The following is a 20677-nucleotide window of genomic DNA, read 5'->3' as shown; positions in this document are numbered from 1 at the left end:
AAAGCTTTTAAAGTTAACTTTTCATTTTGTCTGGAGAAATAAGGACCACCTTTCCCTGAGAAAATCTACCCAAGATTCTTCCAAGATGGATCTGAAAGCTGAGTGAGAGAAAACTTTCGGGTTTGTTTCACTTCGACTAGTGTCTACTGCCACCACAAAAATGAGAGAATAAGATTGGATTGTTATATGGCAATGTTCTTGTCAAACCTTTACCTGTATTATTATTATTACTATTTTCCTCCCTGCTAAATCTTACAACCAGAAACCATAAAATCAAGATTGTTTAGAAGTCGTGGATGGGTTGATGGAAGAAGCCCACTATGGACAATAATTTGGTTTGGCAACTTCATTTTTTCAAGTCCTGTGTACATTTCCAAACAGAACAGAGTCCTAATTTGGCACTGCTCTTTAATGAATTTTCTTCTGCAGCTCTAACCATGAAGAGAAATCCAGAAAGCTGTTCTCACTGCAGGGAGCTCTCCCGGGTTCTTCAACCTGAAGCTTACAGCCCTTGGGCTCCACTGGGCTCACAGAGCTATGACTGGGGAGTCACCTCAGCTTTTTGGATGAAGTGCACCAAATCTCTGGTCTATAAGAAGGGCGCGATTTCTGCCCTGTGTGAACCTTGACGCTGGAACCCATGCTTCCCACCATCCTCCTTTCTCTACTCTGTTCTGTGCATTTGAAAATTTTGATTGCTTTCCCAAATTAGATGGAACATCTTTTTATGTATTTAGATTTTTTTTAATATCCTTTGCCCATTTTAATTAACTTGTTGCTTTGTGTGAACTCTAAATGTTAAAGGATCTCAACCTGTAATACGCTGTATTGTTTTCTAGTTTTTTGATTATATAAAGAATTTATTTTTATATACACGCAAAAAATGGTAAATGTATTAAAAATAAAAAGACTTTCTGAATGGTCATGGTGGTGCACACCTGTAATCCCAGTGGCTGAATTTACTGAGGCATGAGGATTGCAAGGTCAAAGCATTGTCAAGGCACTAAGCAACTCAGGGACTGTCTCTAAATATAAAGTAGGGCTGGGAATTTGACTCAGTGTTCAACTGTTACTGAGTTCAGTCCTGGGATCACCCCTCCCCTCAAACAAACAAAGAAACAAACAAACAAAAAAGGCTTTCTGGACCCTCCATTATCCTGAATATTCTGGCTGGTGCTTAACTTTTTATCCTTCTTTATTTTACTCTTGTGTCAGGCTCACTCCAGACTCAATGGTTTGCTTTAGTCATTTCAACTTATACTTTCTCCCACTTAATTATCCCTGCCAAACACACTCTAATCATGTTTTATCTCTAAGGTCAAATTTTTCTTTCTTACAGTCATCTGAGTCCACTTTTCAGCACTTATGACCACAGGGACTAGTATTTTCCTTCATAACGTTCAACCATATCGAAAGTAAGTGATTACTCTTACAACTGTCTCTTCAACAACTTTCTCTAAAAGTGCAAGTTTGCTTTCATGAGAACAGCAAGCTTCCCATAGAGTAATAATTTTCTTTCTTTCTGGCCTGTCCTTGATGGCTAGCACATATTGTTAATAAATAAGGAATGAAAATTATATTCCAATTTATGAGTCACTGAATAAAATACATAATAACCAACAAAAGTCTCCAATTTCAGTGAAAGCAGCCCACATTAAACTATATCAATCTCCAGTACATACGGATTTAATCATGTAATTTCAGGGGGTGATACATTTCTTTGAATAAAGACAGCATTTATATATGTATTTTTAAAATTATTTTTCCCCTGAGAATTGAACCCAAGTGCACTTAACCAAAGAGTTATATTCCCAGAACTTTTACTTTTTTTCTTTTGAGACAAGGTCTTCTAAATTACGTAAGGCATGGTTAAATTGCCGAGGCTGGCATGGAATGGGAGATCCTTCTGCTCAACTTCCAGAGTAGGTGGATTATAGGCAGCAGTGGCTGGCATGCCTAAACAATTTTTTCAAATTGATGTTTTAAAAAAATGACAGTGGAATGCATCACAATTCTTATTACACATATACAGCACAATTTTTCATACCTCTTGTTGTATATAAAATATGTTCACTCCAATTTGTGTCCTCATACATATACTTTGGATAATGATGTCCATCACATTCCACCATCCTTGCTAAACCCCTGCCCTTTCCCATCCTCTCCCTCCCTCCCTTTTATCCTATCTAGAGTTCATTTATTCCACCCTTGCTGTTCCTCCCTACCCCACTAAGAATCAGCCTCCTTATATCAGAGAAAACTTTGATACTTGTCTTTTGGGGATTGGATAACTTCACTTAGCATTATTTTCATTTACCTGCAAATGCCATGATTTTATTCACTTTTATTGTGAGTAATATTCCATTGTGTATATATGCCTCATTTTTTTAATCTATTCATCTACTGAAGGACATCTAGGTTGATTCCATAGTTTAGCTATTGTGAATTGGGCTGCTATAAACATTGATGTGGCTATGTCCCTGTAGTATGCTGTTTTTAAGTCCTTTGAGTATGCACCAAGGAGATGGATGGCTAGGTCAAATGATGGTTCCATTTCTAGATTTTAAAGGAATCTACATACTGCTTTCCACATGGGCTGCACCAATTTGCAGTCCTACCAGCAATGTATGAGTGTACTCTTTCCCCCACATCCTAGACAACACTTTTTGTTTTTTGTTTTCATAATAGCTTCCATTCTGAATGGAGTGAGATGAAATCTTAGAGTAGTTTTGATTTGCATTTCTCTAACTGCTAGAGATAATGAACATTTTTTTCATATATTTGTTGATTGATTGTATATCTTCTTCTGAGAAATATCTGTTCAGGTCCTTGGCCTATTTATTGATTGGATTATTTGGATTTTTTGGTGCTTAGCTTTTTGAGTTCTTTACAGACCCTAGAGATTAGTACTCTATCTTTTTTTTTTTTTTTTGGTTAAAGGAATATTTTATTTCCTTATTATTTTAAACATCCTATTAATCATTTTTTTTCTATTTGGAAAAATAAAACTCAAAATAAATTCAATGAACATTATTAATACGTAAATGTTTTGATGGTACTTTTAATTTTTTTAATTGATTTTATTATTTTTTATAAATACACTACAACAGTGGAATGCATTACAATCCTTATTACACATATAGAGCATAATTTTTCATATCTCTGTATATAAACTATATTCACATCAATGTATGCAATTATACATGTACTTTTATGCATTATAATTCTTAATACACATATATACAATAATTTTTTTATATCTGTATTAAGGTATGTTGACAACCAATTCAAGTCATCATACATGTACTTTGTATAATGATGACCATCACATTCCACCATCCTTGCTCATCCCCTTCCCCCTCCCTTTCCCTCCCACCCCTCTTTCCTATCTAGAATTAATTTAATCCTCCCATGCTCTCCCTCTCTACCTAACTATCAGTCACCCCCCCCCCCCTTATATCAGAGAAAACATTCGGCATTTGTTTTTTTTTGGAATTGGCTGACTTCACGTTGCATTATCTTCTCCAATGTCATCCATTTACCTGAAAATGCCATGATATTTTTAATGCTGAGTAATATTCCCTTGTGTATAAATTTCATATTTTTTTAATCCATTTGTCCATTGAAGGACATCTAAGTTGACTCCACAGTTTAGCTATTGTGAATTGTGCTGCTATAAACATTGATGTGGCCCATGCATTTTATGGGATCAAAATGGAATGAAATTAGAAATCAACAAAATAGAGAGCGACTGGAGAAGCCATCTTGTCTCATCTCCGGGGAGTCAGGCCCCTAACTCGAAGAAGCCCTGGCGCGCCCTCCCCCCCTCCCTGGTCTGGTAGGGCGAAGGAGCAGGCGCCCGGTGGATCCAGCGATCGGTTGGCGGCTTTTTCTCCTGCTCTGGCATCCAGGTCTTGTGGCCGTTGGCGCTCGCGCCGCGACTTTCTTCTTGTATGCAGAACTCAGGCGGCGGCCTATACGTTTGCGATTCGAGGAGGAGTCATCCTGGTGGTCGGTGGCGGTGGGCAACTCCTCCGCCCCGCTCCCGGGGAGGCTACAGCAGCGGCGGGATTTGGCGCAGCCGGGGAGGTGGGGGTGGCCGGGCCGGCCTGGAGGCCTGGCGCCACCCTTCCGGGCCTGCAAGAACCCAGTTGAGGGGACAGGAGGGAGCTGGAGGATGGTTGGTGGTAGGCTTTCTACTTTGCCTTTTCCTCCTCATGCCGCCTTAGTGAGATGCGGGATCTCTGGCAGCAGCTCCGGGGTGGGGATAGGAGCCCTGGAGTAGAAGAGCTGGGTTTGCTTCCAGGCCTATCCACCAGCTGGCCGAGTGACCTTAGGCAAATCACTCTGTAATTTGTCTGCGCCTCAGTTTCCTCCTCTGCCTGTCGTTGTATGTGGGGTTGAAAGCGCTTTGTAAACTATAAGGCGTTGGTATACGTAAAAGATGAATATTGTAATGTTTTTTGAGTTGTAAGAAAACAACAATTACCCATTTGTGGGATTTTGAACCTGGGAACCTTAGATTGGAGTTGGAGATCCCTAAAACTCCCAGATACTGTATGCAGAAAATTTGTGGGAACATGCATTTGTAAGGAATGGTAATCCACAGCTGGCAAGTTTTCAGAGGGTCCTGTGACCCAGAAGAGTTAAGATCGATTCCTGTATGCCACTTCCTTTATGCCACAGGGAGGAAACTGAGGCCTAGATGTCATTTGGGATCCTTTACTACCAATTTGAAGCCCCCCGTTTGAGTCCCTGGGATATGTGAGCTGTTTCTATGGATATTGGAGGTAACAATAAGCCCTGCTGGCTTCTGTTCTGAATCCTTTCTTTTCGCCATGGGGTGCCTGAAGGATGGCTGATGTATATGGTACATGGTACAATGGCACCCAATGTAAAGCAGCTACAATTAAGGGTGGATGTGTTCTGTAATATCAAGCATATTAAACTTTGGCCCAGAAGTTCTTTGTTTTTTGCTGTTTATACTGGTGTCTGACTACCTTTCTTTCTTTGACCATTTTGCTATGTTTCACTTGCTCCTATTTTGTGTCCCTAGTTTGTGTGTTTGGTAGTGAATAGGCTTATTTTTAAATGGTGCTGCCATGCCCAGCTAATTAATGGTGCACATGGATTTTTAGCATGCAGGCTCACTGGAACAGGCATGGAATTCCTGAAGATGTTTTGGGTTTTTTCTTTATTTGAAGGCTAACATGCTCTGAAAAGTACTGTTAAAACTCCTGCTGAACCTCAAAAATCAGATTTGGTAGCAATTTGAAACTTTCCTGGCCTGCCATGTATTCTATTGGTTATAAGTGTGATAACGAGGCAGCCAAAATGCCATTTTTTGTTTCTTTGTTAATTGTCAGCTGCTTTTATCAAATTCCAGTCTGTTATCCAGCAAACACTAAAAATGTTTGAACAGTTTGATTTCAAACATTTTAACTTTGTGGAGTGGTGCTTACCAAGTGGTACAGCTCTAAGCAAGTGAACATGAACACTTTTAAGTGTAGTTTGTCCGATTAGATGTTAGCCAGTTCTGCTGTTTCATTCAAACGTCTGAAAAAAAAAATCAGTTGACTGTTCCTTTATCTAAAGGGCAGAGACAAATGATTCACTCCCAGAAAAAATAACTTTTTTTGAAGAAAACTGTGTTGGTCTTTAAGGAAGGAAAAATCAAGCATCACTTGGAGAATGAACAATAGGTTGCTGAATGATCAATGGGTTTTAGAAGACATCAAGGAGGAAATTAAAAACTTCCTAGAGTTAAATGAAAACACAGACACAACATATCGGAATCTATGGGACACATTGAAAGCGGTTCTAAGAGGAAAATTCATTGCTTGGAGTTCATTCCTCAAAAAAAGAAAAAACCAACAAATAAATGATCTCATACTTCATCTCAAATTCCTAGAAAAAGAAGAGCAAAACAACAGCAAAAGAAGTAGAAGGCAAGAAATAATTAAAATCAGAGCTGAAATTAATGAAATTGAAACAAAAGAAACAATTGAAAAAATTGACAAAACTAAAAGTTGGTTCTTTGAAAAAATAAATAAAATTGACAGACCCTTAGCCATGCTAATGAAGAGAAGAAGAGAGAGAACCCAAATTACTAGCATACGAGATGAAAAAGGCAATATCACAACAGACACTTCAGAAATACAGAAGATAATCAGAAGTTATTTTGAATCCTTATACTCCAATAAAATAGAAGATAGTGAAGGCATAGATAAATTCCTTAAGTCTTATGATCTGCCCAGATTGAGTCAGGAGGATATAGACAACCTAAACAGACCAATAACAATAGAGGAAATAGAAGAAACCATCAAAAGATTACCAACTAAGAAAAGCCCAGGACCGGATGGGTATACAGCAGAGTTTTACAAAACCTTTAAAGAGGAACTAACACCAATACTTTTCAAGCTATTTCAGGAAATAGAAAAAGAGGGAGAACTTCCAAATTCATTCTACAAGGCCAACATCACCCTGATACCGAAACCAGACAAAGACACTTCAAAGAAAGAAAACTACAGACCAATATCTCTAATGAACCTTGACGCAAAAATTCTCAATAAAATTCTGGCGAATTGGATTCAAATACATATCAAAAAAATTATACACCATGATCAAGTAGGATTCATCCACGGGATGCAAGGCTGGTTCAATATACGGAAATCAATAAATGTTATTCACCACATCAATAGACTTAAAAATAAGAACCATATGATCATCTCGATAGATGCAGAAAAAGCATTCAACAAAGTACAGCATCCCTTTATGTTCAAAACTCTAGAAAAATTAGGGATAACTGGATCATACCTCAACATTGTAAAAGCAATCTATGATAAGCCACAGGCCAGCATCATTCTGAATGGAGAAAAATTGAAGGCATTCCCTCTAAAATCTGGTACAAGACAGGGATGCCCTCTCTCACCACTTCTGTTCAACATAGTCCTCGAAACACTGGCCAGAGCAATTAGACAGAAGAAAGAAATTAAAGGCATAAAAATAGGAAAAGAACTTAAATTATCACTATTTGCAGATGATATGATTCTATACCTAGCAGACCCAAAAGGGTCTACAAAGAAGCTATTAGAGCTAATAAATGAATTCAGCAAAGTGGCAGGATATAAGATCAACACGCATAAATCAAAGGCATTCCTGTATATCAGCGACAAACCCTCTGAAACGGAAATAAGGACAACTACTCCATTCACAATATCCCCCCAAAAAATAAAATACTTGGGAATCAACCTAACAAAAGAGGTGAAAGATTTATACAATGAAAATTACAAAACCCTAAAGAAAGATATAGAAGAAGACCTTAGAATATGGAAAAATATACCCTGCTCATGGATAGGCAGAACTAACATCATCAAAATGGCGATATTACCAAAAGTTCTCTATAAGTTCAATGCAATGCCAATCAAAATCCCAACAGCATTTCTTGTAGAAATAGATAAAAGAATCATGAAATTCATATGGAATAATAAAAGACCCAGAATAGCAAAAACAATACTAAGCAGGAAGTGTGAATCAGGCGGTATAGCGATACCAGATTTCAAACTATACTACAGAGCAATAGTAACAAAAACAGCATGGTACTGGTACCAAAACAGGCGGGTGGACCAATGGTACAGAATAGAGGACACAGTAACCAATCCACAAAACTACAACTATCTTATCTTATGCAATGGAGGAAGGATAGCATCTTTAACAAATGGTGCTGGGAAAACTGGAAATCCACTTGCATCAAAATGAATCTGAATCCCTATCTCTCGCCATGCACAAAAGTTAACTCAAAATGGATCAAGGAGCTTGATATTAAATCAGAGACACAGCATCTGATAGAAGAAAAAGTTGGTTATGATCTACATACTGTGGGATCAGGCTCCAAATTCCTCAATAGGACACCCATAGTGCTAGAGTTAACAACTAGAATCAACAAATGGGACTTACTCAAACTAAAAAGTTTTTTCTCAGCAAAAGAAACAATAAGAGAGATAAACAGGGAGCCTACATCCTGGGAACAAATCTTTACTCCACACACTTCAGATAGAGCCCTAATAACCAGAATATATAAAGAACTCAAAAAAATAGACAATAAGATAACAAATAACCCAATCAATAAATGGGCAAAGGACCTGAACAGACACTTCTCAGAGGAGGACATACAATCAATCAATAAGTACATGAAAAAATGCTCACCATCGCTAGCAGTCAGAGAAATGCAAATCAAAACTACCCTAAGATACCATCTCACTCCAGTAAGACTGGCAGCCATTAGGAAGTCAAACAACAATAAGTGCTGGAGAGGATGCGGGGAAAAGGGCACTCTTGTTCATTGCTGGTGGGACTGCAAACTGGTGCAGCCAATTTGGAAAGCAGTATGGAGATTTCTTGGAAAGCTGGGAATGGAACCACCATTTGACCCAGCTATTCCCCTTCTCGGTCTATTCCCTAAAGACCTAATAAGAGCATGCTACAGGGACACTGCTACATCGATGTTCATAGCAGCACAATTCACGATAGCAAGACTGTGGAATCAGCCTAGATGCCCTTCAATAGATGAATGGATAAAAAAAATGTGGCATTTATACACAATGGAGTATTACTCTGCACTAAAAAAAGACAAAATCATAGAATTTGGAGGGAAATGGATGGCATTAGAGCAGATTATGCTAAGTGAAGCTAGTCAATCTTTAAAAAACAAATACCAAATGACTCCTTTGATATAAGGGGAGGAAACAAGGACAGGGTAGGGACGAAGAGCTTGAGAAGAAGATTTACATTAGCAGGGTTGAGAGGTGGGAGGGAAAGGAAGTGAGAAGGGAAATCGCATGGAAATGGAAGGCGATCCTCAGGGTTATACAAAATGACATATAAGAGGAAAGGAGGGGTAAGACAAGACAATACAAATGGAAGAAATGATTTACAGTAGAAGGGGTAGAGAGAGAAAAGGGGAGGGGAGGGGAGGGGAGGGGGGATAGTAGAGAATAGGACAGACAGCAGAATACATCAGACACTAGAAAGTCATTATGTCAATAAATGGAAGGGTAACTGATGTGATACAGCAATCTGTATACGGGGTAAAATTGGGAGTTCATAACCCACTTGAATCAAACTGTGAAATATGATGTATTAAGAACTATGTAATGTTTTGAACGACCAACAATAAAAAAAAAAAGAAATCAACAAAATAAAAAATAAAAATTTCTGCATCACATGGAGAATGAACAATATACTACTGAATGAAAAATGGGTTACAGAAGACATCATGGAGGAGATTAAAACGTTTTTAGAGGTAAATGAGAACACAGACACAACATATCAAAATCTCTGGGACAGTATAAAAGCAATACTAAGAGGAAAATTCATTTGCTGGAGTTCATTCCTTAAAAGAAGAAAAAGTCAACAAGTAAATGACTTCACACTACATCTCAAAGCCCTAGAAAAAGCAGAACAAATTAGCATAAAAAGTAGTAGAAGTCAAGAAACTAAAATCAGAGCTGAAATCAATGAAATCAAAACAAAAGAAATGATTGAAAAATCTGGCAAAACAAAAAAGTTGGTTCTTTGAAAAAATAAATAAAATTGACATACCCTTAGCCATGCTAACAAAGAGGAGAGAGAGAAGGCAAATTACTAGCATACAGGATGAAATATGCAATATCATCACAGACACTACAGAAATACAGAAGATAATTAAAAATTATTTTGAAGCCTTATACTCCAATAAAATAGAAGATAGTGAAGACATTGATAAATTCCTTAAGTCATATGATCTGCCCAGATTGATTCAGAAAGATATACACAATTTAACCAGACCAATATCAAGTGAGGAAATAGAAGAAGCATCAAAAGACTATCAACCTAGAAAAGCCCAGGACCAGACAGATATACAGCCAAGTTTTACAAGACCTTTAAAGAAGAACTAATATTAATAATCTTCAATCTATTTTAGAAAGTAGAAAAAGAGGGAGTACTTCCAAATTCATTCTATGAGGCCAATATCACCCTGATTCCAAAACCAGACAAAGACACTTCAAAGATAGAAAACTTTGGACCAATATCTCTAATGAACATAGATGCAAAAATCCTCAATAAAATTCTGACAAATCAAATACAAAAACATATCAAAAAAATTGTGCACTCTGATCAAGTGGGATTCATCCCAGAGATGCAAGGTTGGTTAAACATTTGGAAATCAATAAATGTAATGCATCACATCAATAGACTTAAAGATAAGAATCATATGATCACCTCAATAAACACAGAAAAAGCATTTGACAAAATGCTTTTATGATCAAAATATTAGAAAAACTAGGGATATATCTCAACATTGTAAAGGCTATCTATGCTAAGACTCAAGCTAACATCATTCTAAATGGAGAAAAACTGAAGGCATTTCCTCTAAAATCTGGAACAAGATAGGAATACCCTCTCTTTCCATTTCTGTTCAACATAGTTCTTGAAACACTCGGCAGAGCAATTAGACAGATTAAAGAAATTAAAGGATTATCTATATGCAAAGAAGAACTTAAACTAGAACTTGCTGATGATATGATTCTATACCTAGAAAACACACACACAAAAAAACTCCACCAGAAAACTTTGAGAACTAATAAATGAATTTAGCAAAGTGGCAGGATATAAAATCAACACCCATAAATCAAAGGTGTTTCTGTATATCAGTGACAAATCCTCTGAGAGGGAAATGAGGAAAACTACCCCTTTCACAATATCCTCAAGAAAAATCAGGTACTTGGGAAACAACAAAAGAGGTGAAGGATCTATACAATGAGAACTACAGAATCCTAAAGAGAGAAATCAAAGAAGACCTTAGAAGATGGAAAGAACTAACTTACTCATAGATAGGGAGAATCAATATTATCAAAATGACCATACTATCAAAAGCACTATACAGTTTTAATGCAATTCTGATAAAAATCTGAATGGCATTCCTCATAGAAACAGAAAAAGCAATCATGAAATTTATCTGGAAAAATAAGAATATCTAAAGCAATAGAATAGCTAAGCAGGAAGAGTGAAGCAGGTGGTATTGCTATACCAGACCTTAAACTATACTAAAGAGCAATGTAACAAAAACAGCATTGTACTGGCATCGAAACAGACTGGTAGACCAATGGTACAGAATAGAGGACACAGAGACTAACCCACAAAATTACAATTATCTTATATTAGACAAAGGTGCCAAAAACATGCACTAGAGAAAATATAGCATCTTCACCAAATGATGCTGAGAAAATTGGAAATTCATATGCAAAAAAAAATGAAATTGAATCCCTATCTCTCACTAGGTACAAAAGTTAACTCAAAATGGATCAAAGATGGAGGAATTAAACCAGAGACTCTACATCTAATAGAAAAAAAGTAGGCCCTAATCTTCATCATGTGGGATTAGGCCCCAACTTCCTTAATAAGACTCCTATAGCACAAGAATTAAAACCAAAAATCAATAAATGGAATGGATTCAAACTAAAAGAAATAATCTGTGACGTGAACAGGGAGCCTACATCCTGGGAGCAAAATTTTCCTCCTTACACGTGAGATAGAGCACTAATCTCTAGGGTATATAAAGAACTCAAGAAGCTAAGCACCAAAAATATAAATAAATAAATAATTAACCCAGTCAATAAATGGGCGAAGGACCTGAACAGACACTTCTCAAAAGAGGATATACAATAAATCATCAAATATATTTAAAAAATGCTCATCATCACTAGCAATTAGAGAAATACAAATCAAAACTACTCTATGATATCACCTCACTCCAGTCAGAATGGCAGCTATTATGAAGACAAACAACAATAAGTGTTGGTGAGCATGTGGGGGAAAAGGTATAACCAACATTGTTGGTTGGACTGCAAATTGGTGCAGCCCATGTGGAAAGCAGTATGGAGATTCCATGGAAATGTGGAAATGGAACCATCATATTACCCAGCTATTCCTCTTCTTGGACTACACCCAAAGGACCTAAAAACAGCATACTACAGGGACACAGCCACATCAATGTTTATAGCAGCCCAATTCACAATAGCTAAACTGTGGAGCCAACCTAGATGTCCTACAGTGGATGAATGGATACAAAAAATACGGCATATATATACACACAATGGAATATTACTCAGCACAAAAAAGAACAAGATCATGGCATTTGCAGGTAAATGGATGGTGTTAGAGAAGATTATGCTAAGTGAAGTTAGCCAGTCCCCAAAAAATAAATGCTGATTTTTTTCTCTGATATAAGGGGGGTGACTCAAAATGGGGTAGGGAGAGAGAGCATAGGAAAAAGATTACCTCTAGATAGGAAAGAGGGGTGGGAGAGAAAGGGCGGGGTAAGGGGAATCACAAGAATAGTGGAAGGTGATGGTCATCATCATACAAAATACATGTATGAAGATTTGAATTTGGTGTCAACATACCTTATATACAAAAAGAGATTTGATAAATTGTGGTATATATGTGTATTAAGAATTGTAATGCAAAAAGAGAGAGAGTACATGTATAGTGTCATAATTTGGCGTGAACATACTTTATATACAGAGTTACGAAAAAATTGTGTAAATGGGGTAGTGTAATGCATTGCACTATTGTCATGTATGTCAAAAATAAATAAATAAATAAATAAATTTTTAAAAATCCAATTCATGTTGAAAGTATTCAAGATACTCCTGATACTTTTTCTGAAATTTCTTTATATGACATAGGTAGCTCCTTTCCAAGTTCAGGAAATAAAGAATCTTGAAAGAAAAGGTATTGTAGTGGTCAACCTGTGACTGCTAGTTTAAAGACGTATTCTAAAATGCCCTTGTGGGGGCAATTTTTTTCTCTTTTAATTTCTTTACTGGTCACTGAATGCAGGGTCTTAAATTCTTGCTATGAAAGAATTATTTACCACTGAGATACATGTTCATGCTTTTTCATTATATATTGAGTCAAGGTCCCCCTAAATTGCCCATACTGATCTCAAACTTTCAACCCTCCCCCATCAGCCTGCCAAGTAGCATGAACCACCACTGAAGTTCATTCACTGGTCTTTATTTTCTGATAGAACTGTGAGTGTCTATATTCATTCAGTTTAATTTTACTCCCAATTCTTCAAATATTGTCCTCAGTTCACACACACACACACACACACACACACACACACACAGAAATTCCTCAGTAAATATTTTGGAGGTAGGAATAAAAAAGCTAAAGCAGGAAAATAGGCAGGTATGGTGGTACATGCTTGTACTCCTAATTATTTAGGTGGCTGAGCCAGAAGAATTACAAACTCAAGGACAATCTGACAAATTTAACATAACCCTAAACAACTTAGCAACCCCCTCTCTCAAAATAATAAATAAATAAATAAATAAATAAATAAATAAATAAATAAATAAATGTGGGAAATGTAGCTCATTGTTAAAGAACCCCTGGGTTCAACTCCCAGTTCCATAAAATAAAATATAAAAAGAAAGGAAAAATAAAAGAAAGAAAGAAAGAAAAGAAAAGAAAGTGGTAAAAATAAATCAGAGATTTCAAAATTTAAACAACAGTAGAAGAAAAAAGCAAATTATTAAAATTGTGAAGTTGTTGTTGTAGATCAAAGTATTATTTAATGAAATAATTGTTTCAGTTAAAATTTCTCTTTGCAAAACCTAAGTCATATGAACTTTCTTGCATCTGATCCCAAATCTCATGAAAATGTTTTACTCTACTACATAAACCTAATCAGTATGATTTTATAAGTCCTTCCCACCACTTTCAGAAGAGGTAACTGACAGGGGCTATGGTCTTAAGTAAATCTCAGGTATTTAAGGAGGGCACTTGTCTACATAATGCCTTTACCTCTAAGGTACTTCTAAGGAGCAGACTGAATTCTCAGCTTCTGAGCTTTGACACCTGAGAGTTACTGCTCATGGTGATACTGACAAATTTTCCCAAACTTCCACACCAGGGGTCTCCCATAGCTAACTCTGGTGAGTTGGGAATTTAGAGTAAATACTTTTAATCTGTCTTTCTCTCCTAAAGAAAATCTTTAAATGTACTTTTCAACCTACTTGGGTTTTGTCCAAGTAAAAATCTACTTATTTTTTCTTGGTTAAAAAAATATATATAACTAGAACAATTGTAATAAGTTATATGAGTAATTTTCATTCTATTCCCTTGTGTTTTATTAGATTTTTCAGGTTTTAAATGAAATATTTCTGCAGTTTTATATATGTAATCCATATATTGCTTAAATATTCAGTATATTGTATGCATGCAATAGTCTTTATGCACATCAATTTAAATTTTTTTTTGGTTGAGTGTGGGTACCAGGGAGTGAATATCAAAGGCACTCAACCAGTAAGCCACATTTCCAGCCTTATTTTTTATTTTATTGATGGTCTTACTGAGTTCCTTATCACCTCACTTTTACAGAGGCAGACTTTGATGTCGAGATCCTTTTGCCTCAGCTGCTAGAGTAGCTGGGATTATAGATGTGTGCCACTATCCTTGGTTTCAAATTTTAATGTATAGTTTTGATTGTAAAACCCTTGATGTAAAAGTCCTACATGTTGTCCCTTTACAACCCTCAGTTCACAAAATAGTTGAAATGTTTTCCACTATGTGCAACCAAATCGCAGAAGTTTCCAAGTGAAAACATTGATCACTACAGAAAAATACTAGAAATTAACATGAATTTATCATGCTTCATCAACTGCATCTCCAAACTGAAGTGAAGTCTCTCAACTCCAGTACAGAGAGGAAAACGCCATTGTTACCATTGTTAATTTATGCTGTCTCTCTCTAATTTTTCTTTCTTTCTTTTTTTGTTCTGGGAATTGTACTCAAGGCTACTCTACCACTGCATTACAACACATTTTGAAATGGTCTCACTAAGGTGCCCAGACTGGCCATAAACTTAAGTTTCCTTGTGACTCAGTCTCCCCAGTAGCTGGGATATTAGGCATGCACAATTGCATTGGACTCTCCAGTTGATTTTTTAAAAAAAAAACAATAGATTAATTATTGCTGATTATTACTCCAGCATGCATACACATCACCTCAAAATATGAAGGTACTCTGATGGTCAGAACTGATTATGGAGAAAATTATTTTCTGTAATGAAAAGTAATAGAAAAAAATTATCTCTTTTATTTCCTCTTCAGTCCTGGGGCAAAAACTCAGGACCTTACATGTGATGGGCAAGTAAGTGCTCTACCACTGATTACATCCCCAGTCTTACATTTTAATTTTAAAAATTCTTAAATTTATTTCTTTATTGATACTGGGGATTGGACAGAGTGTTGCTCTACAACTGATTTACATAATCAACCCTCTCTTAGTTTTTATTCTTATTTATCTCAATAAATTGTTGCAGTTGGTGTCACATCTTTAATTCTCTTGCCTCAGCTTCCCAAGTAGCTGGGATGAGAGGTGCACATCAATACACACAGCTTACATTTTATTTTTTGAAAGAAATTGTTTAATTAAGGTTAGAAGTATAAATTCAACTGTTTGAAGTTTCAGGAGTTGGAAGTTGTACTCAACAGTGATTAAATCAGGCCATTTTCAAATGAATTAAACTCAACGCTAATTGTCTTTACAGAAGCACCTCCATGGGTTGAGAGGCAGAGTGCATAGATATTTGGCATAAAGACTATCTCTATGTTTTTTACAGTTATGGAGTCAGAGAGACAAAATGAGAGATAGAAATATTTTAGATGAACATTCTGAGTAATCAGCTAATGTAGGTAAGTCTGGAATCATCCTAAACATTCTTCTTTGTCCAAATATTGAACTTGTCCAAATAATGAGAAAGTTCCATTTTAAAAATAAAGATCATGCTCAATTCATTTTGTACATTTGTGTCAGAACAAACCAAGGGTCTCTATCTTTTCCATATTTAGATTGTATTGCTGGAAGTTAATAGAAAATTTTGGCACAATTCAATCGAACAAGCAGGGCTGTCGAAAGTCCTTTTATGATTTTTTTATTTTTTTCCCTCATCAAGACAAAATGAGTCTCTCTTATTTCCCCTTTTCCTCTTACTCACTTCCCCTATATTTTCAGTTTCAGAAAAATGGATTCAAAGGCCTTGCAAGACTTCCAGAGTGAACTCACATGCTCCATTTGCATGAATTACTTCTTACAACCTGTCACCATAGACTGAGCACACATTTTGCCGACCCTCCTATTCTGCCTCTGCTGGGAGGAAGCCCAAACACCAATGTGCCCTGAGTGTAGAGAAATGGCAGAGAAGGCAGACTTCAGGACCAACATTGTCCTCAGGAAGCTGGTTTCCCTTGCCAGACAGGCCAGACCTCACTCAGAGAGAAGCTCTGGGGAGCTGCTCTTCAAGACACATGGGGATAAAAAGGGGCTCTTCTGTGAGGTTGACAGGAGCTAGTCTGTGCACCCTGTTCTGAATCACCTGAACATGTGTTTCCCAGCTATAGCCCAGTGTCATGGGTGGCTGAGGAGTACAGGGTGAGTGAGGGTCATGAAGCAGCTAGGAAGCTGAAGCATCCAAAGAAGAGATAAAGATGGGGACATATTTTAGTGGGGCAGATGATCATGCAGATGGAGGTAGTGCTGTTTCAGTATAAATTTCCCATTTTGACACTATGATCATAACAAAGTTGAATGCTCATGAAATAAAGTTCCCCTAGAAACATTGTCCAAATAAGATGACATGGTGGCCATGTAAATAACCCTAGTTATTCAGCACATGGATGCAGGAGAATCTCAGGTTTCAGGCCACTCTGGGGAACTTAGCAAGACATTATCTTTTTTTTCTGTTTGTGTGTTTAAGGGGCTTGAGATATTGCTCATGGTAAATGCTTATCTACCATATATTTAGCCTTGTGTTCAATCTCCAGTAAAATAAACATATTGTCCAAATATGTAGAATTGGGGCAGTAGTAGGTCAGATGAGTAGCACTAGGAAAATGGGCTTCTTATAATAAAAGCTGGACCCTTTCATAGTGAGGTTATGGAACAACTGCCATCTCAGGAAATGGACTGTATTATGTAGGATTCTTTCAAATTATTATTATTATTATTATTATTATTATTATTATTTGCTTCTGATGATACACCAAATAATAAAATTAATTTAGACTAATTTTTAAACATCTGACTCTCTTCTAATTCAAGATTGCTCATCTCCATAACACTGTGTTTTTTCAGTACACAAAGGATGAAACCTACAAGACTGTCTTCCCTAACACTAAAGCCTATGGTTATTTGGCAGAAAATCCTTTTAAAGAAGATGAATCTGTTATGGAAAATAACTCAAGAGATGCAAGATAATCTAAATGAGAAAGTTTGTGAAACTCATTTCTTCATGGTAAATATATAAATTTTTTCTGTTTTTTAATGAATATGAAAATGATGCTGTCAACTCAGTTTGAATTATCATTGGAAGATAGAATTTTCCTCTCAGAATAAGCAGGGATTTCTGGTAATATTACTAATTGACTTGTGAACACAAGCTAATGTGAAGAATACTACTAGTATGTGGGGTGAGTGAGGCATGACTGGTATTCCTTGTCCAACTTTGGAGGTTTGGATAAATATTCCCAGACACTGAGGATAAGACAGTACTGAACTACTTAGTTTGAAAGAGAGGAGAAATATAGATTTTTAACTTTTGCAAAGTTGAGTTGTTTTTTTTTAATGTAAAATACAGTGTTATATAATTATTTTTAAAATTTCAGAAGAATCAAATAAAGGAATAAAAAAGGCAGAAAATTCATATAAAAGAGGTAAAATAATAAAGATAAAATAATGCATTAAGAACCCTGAAGAGACATCATAAGGAGATAGCTTGAGATTCCTCAGAGATCTTGATTTAAAAGGAGAGAGGCAAGAAAATCAGAAAGAAATTATCACAAAATACTATTGAGGTAAATGGAAAATGCTGCACCTGCACTGGCAACCACAACTGCTATCTCAACTCTGAAACAGAATAAACAGCAAACTGAGAAGAAAAGTGGTCCAGGCTCAGCAGATTCAGAGGTTCAGTACTGCATGGGGCTTCACACTTCAGACACTGGCCATCTCTGATGGATGATTAATTGATGCATGTGTATATTTTCAAAAACTTAATTACTCTATATAAATTCTTCTAAAATTTGCCTTTTTGAGTATCTAAGTATGTCATGGAGCATAGACACACAGATATTTGTGTTAAAACTTTTCAAATTGTACTTTAAAATATTTTATATTTAAAGAAAAGTTATAAATGTGATATACTGACTTAATATGTATGTGTATTTCTATGGCCAGTTTCCTTTTCCTCTAAAATGTTCATACATTTCCATGAGACAGTTCCCAAGCATTGGAAGCTTAAAATTGGTAAGTTATAATGAACTGAAGTCAGACATTTAAAAAAAATTTTAAATTACACCACCTTGTACATGAACATCCTATTTTCTATTTTCTATTCCAGGATCCTAAAATGGAGCATTAAATTTACTCTGATATCTCCTTTTGTTTCATTTGAAAGAGCTTCTTTCCTTACTTTTTATGACTTTCACAAAATTGAGGAAAACTTGTCATATACCCTCAATTTTGCTTTGTAGATATTTTTCTCATGAATAAATAGTTATAGGTTCAGAGAGTAAGAACAGAGAGGCAAATTCTCTCCTCATTATAAGTATATGATATCCACGTATTTTGCATATCAAATTAAACTCATTGGTTATTAAAAATGTATCATTCTGACAGAGGATATGGATACTGATTGAAGTTATACAGTTGTATATAGAGAGAAGGGGCAGAGAATATGTGTAAATTTTTTTATTTCCTCTCAGTTTCACTGTTAACATAAAACTTCTTTAAAAATAGTTAAGGAAGTCAGGACCTAATCAAACATGTTGAATATTTAGGCCTAATTTTTCTTCTGTTAGGTGCAGGGTATTTGGTCCAATTCCTAGGTCCTTAATCCACTTCCAGTTAAACTTTTTTCATGGTGAGAGATAATGATTTAATTTCATTTTGCTGCATATGGATTTCCATTTTTCCGAGCACCATTTGTTGAAAGGGCTATCTTTTCTCCAATGTATGTTTTCAGTGCTTTTGTCTACTATGAGATAACTGTATTTATGTGACGTTGTACCAGTTTCTTCTGATCTGTATCATTTGTCTACAAGTCTACTTGGCATCAATACCATGCCACTTTTGTTACTATGGCTCTGTAGTATAGTTTAAGGTTCGGTCTTATGATGCGTGCTGATTTACTTTTCTTGCTAAGGATTGCTTTAGCTATTCTGAGTCTCTTATTTTTTAAAATGATTTTCATGATTGCTTTTTCTATTTCTGTGAGGAAAATTGTTGGGGTTTTAATTGAGATTGCATCAAATCTATATATCAATTTTGGTAGTATGGCCATTTTGACAATATTAATTCTTCCTATCCAAGAATATGGGAGATATTTCAATCTTCTAAGATCTTCTTCAATGTCTTTGTTTAGTGTTCTGTAGTGTTTATTGTCTTCCTGAGAAATAAATGCTGACACATAATGGGGGTGAGGTTCAAGAATGGAGGAATTTTGATTGGGCAAAGGACAGGAAGGTAGGGGAAGGAGAATGGGGGTAGGAATGATGGTGGAATGAGATGAACATCATTACCCCGGGTGTTAGGGTCTGTAAACAAGTCTGGATGACGCCTGGCATTTTGCCAGAGGGAGTGGTTTATGAAGTAATGCCAGTGAGCCATTAAGTGTGGAGATTTCTTATTGGTTGACTGCTGTATCTAGTTTATGTTAATTAAGATAAGCTGTGTGGAATGTACAAAAACTACTCCTGTCCTACAATAAATGGCTCCCACTCCTGCTGTATCAATCTACACAAGTTGTTCATCACCCCCTGGTTATTTTGCTGCATCTGGGTACATGTATGACTGCACATGTGAAACAACTCTACATTGTAAACAGCCAGAGAAATGAAAAGCTGTGCTCAATATGTATACAATGAATAGCAATGCATTCTGCTATCATTTATAAGTAATTAGAATAAAAAATAAAAATAGTGAAGAAAATGAAAGAAATAAAAATAGTTATGGAAATAGTAGAGATAGAGAAAGGTCCAACTTTAATGGCTTTACTGGAAAATAGCTTCTTGTCCTGAGTGTGGGAAAGAGTTTTCCCTTTTTTATACCCCAAGAATGAATAAATTAGAATTTCTTAGATCATCAGAAAGGTGAAAACATCAAAATGATATGTCTATTGTGGACAAACAGTTCTGCCTATGATGTGAAAATTCTTTCTACAAAATACTACTGATTATGTATCATACAATTCTGTAATTTTGTTAATTTTCACAAACTGACAAAACATGCAAAGATCCACAACCTATAATAGAGATGGAAAAAAGGGACTGCAAAGCAATTTATGGGCCACAAAACATGATCTTCATTTAAAGAAAATTAATCAACACAACTTTGCATTCACATTGTCTTCAACGCATGTCTTTGTTTTTAAAAGCAGAATGAAGATACATTCAAGATTTTTTTTTTTTTTTTTTTTGGTGGTGCTGGGAATTGAACCCAGAACATGTGCAAGTGAGGGAACCACTCTACCAACTGAGCCCCATCTAGTCCTTTCTTTCTTTCTTTCTTTCTTTCTTTCTTTCTTTCTTTCTTTCTTTCTTTCTTTCTTTCTTTCTTTCTTTCTTTTTTT

The 20677-nt window shown here is 36.0% G+C and overlaps 1 pseudogene; it reads left to right on the top strand.

Moving 5' to 3' along the window:
• The first annotated feature begins 437 nt into the window (after positions 1-437).
• Positions 438-4229, top strand: LOC144254302 (taurine up-regulated 1 protein pseudogene; annotated as a pseudogene).
• The last annotated feature ends 16448 nt before the right edge of the window (positions 4230-20677 follow it).

The sequence above is a fragment of the Urocitellus parryii genome, chromosome 4, assembly GCF_045843805.1.
Source record: "Urocitellus parryii isolate mUroPar1 chromosome 4, mUroPar1.hap1, whole genome shotgun sequence".
Taxonomy (NCBI): domain Eukaryota; kingdom Metazoa; phylum Chordata; class Mammalia; order Rodentia; family Sciuridae; genus Urocitellus; species Urocitellus parryii.
Note: the sequence above shows the minus strand (reverse complement) of the source record. Positions and strands in the feature narration are given on the sequence as shown.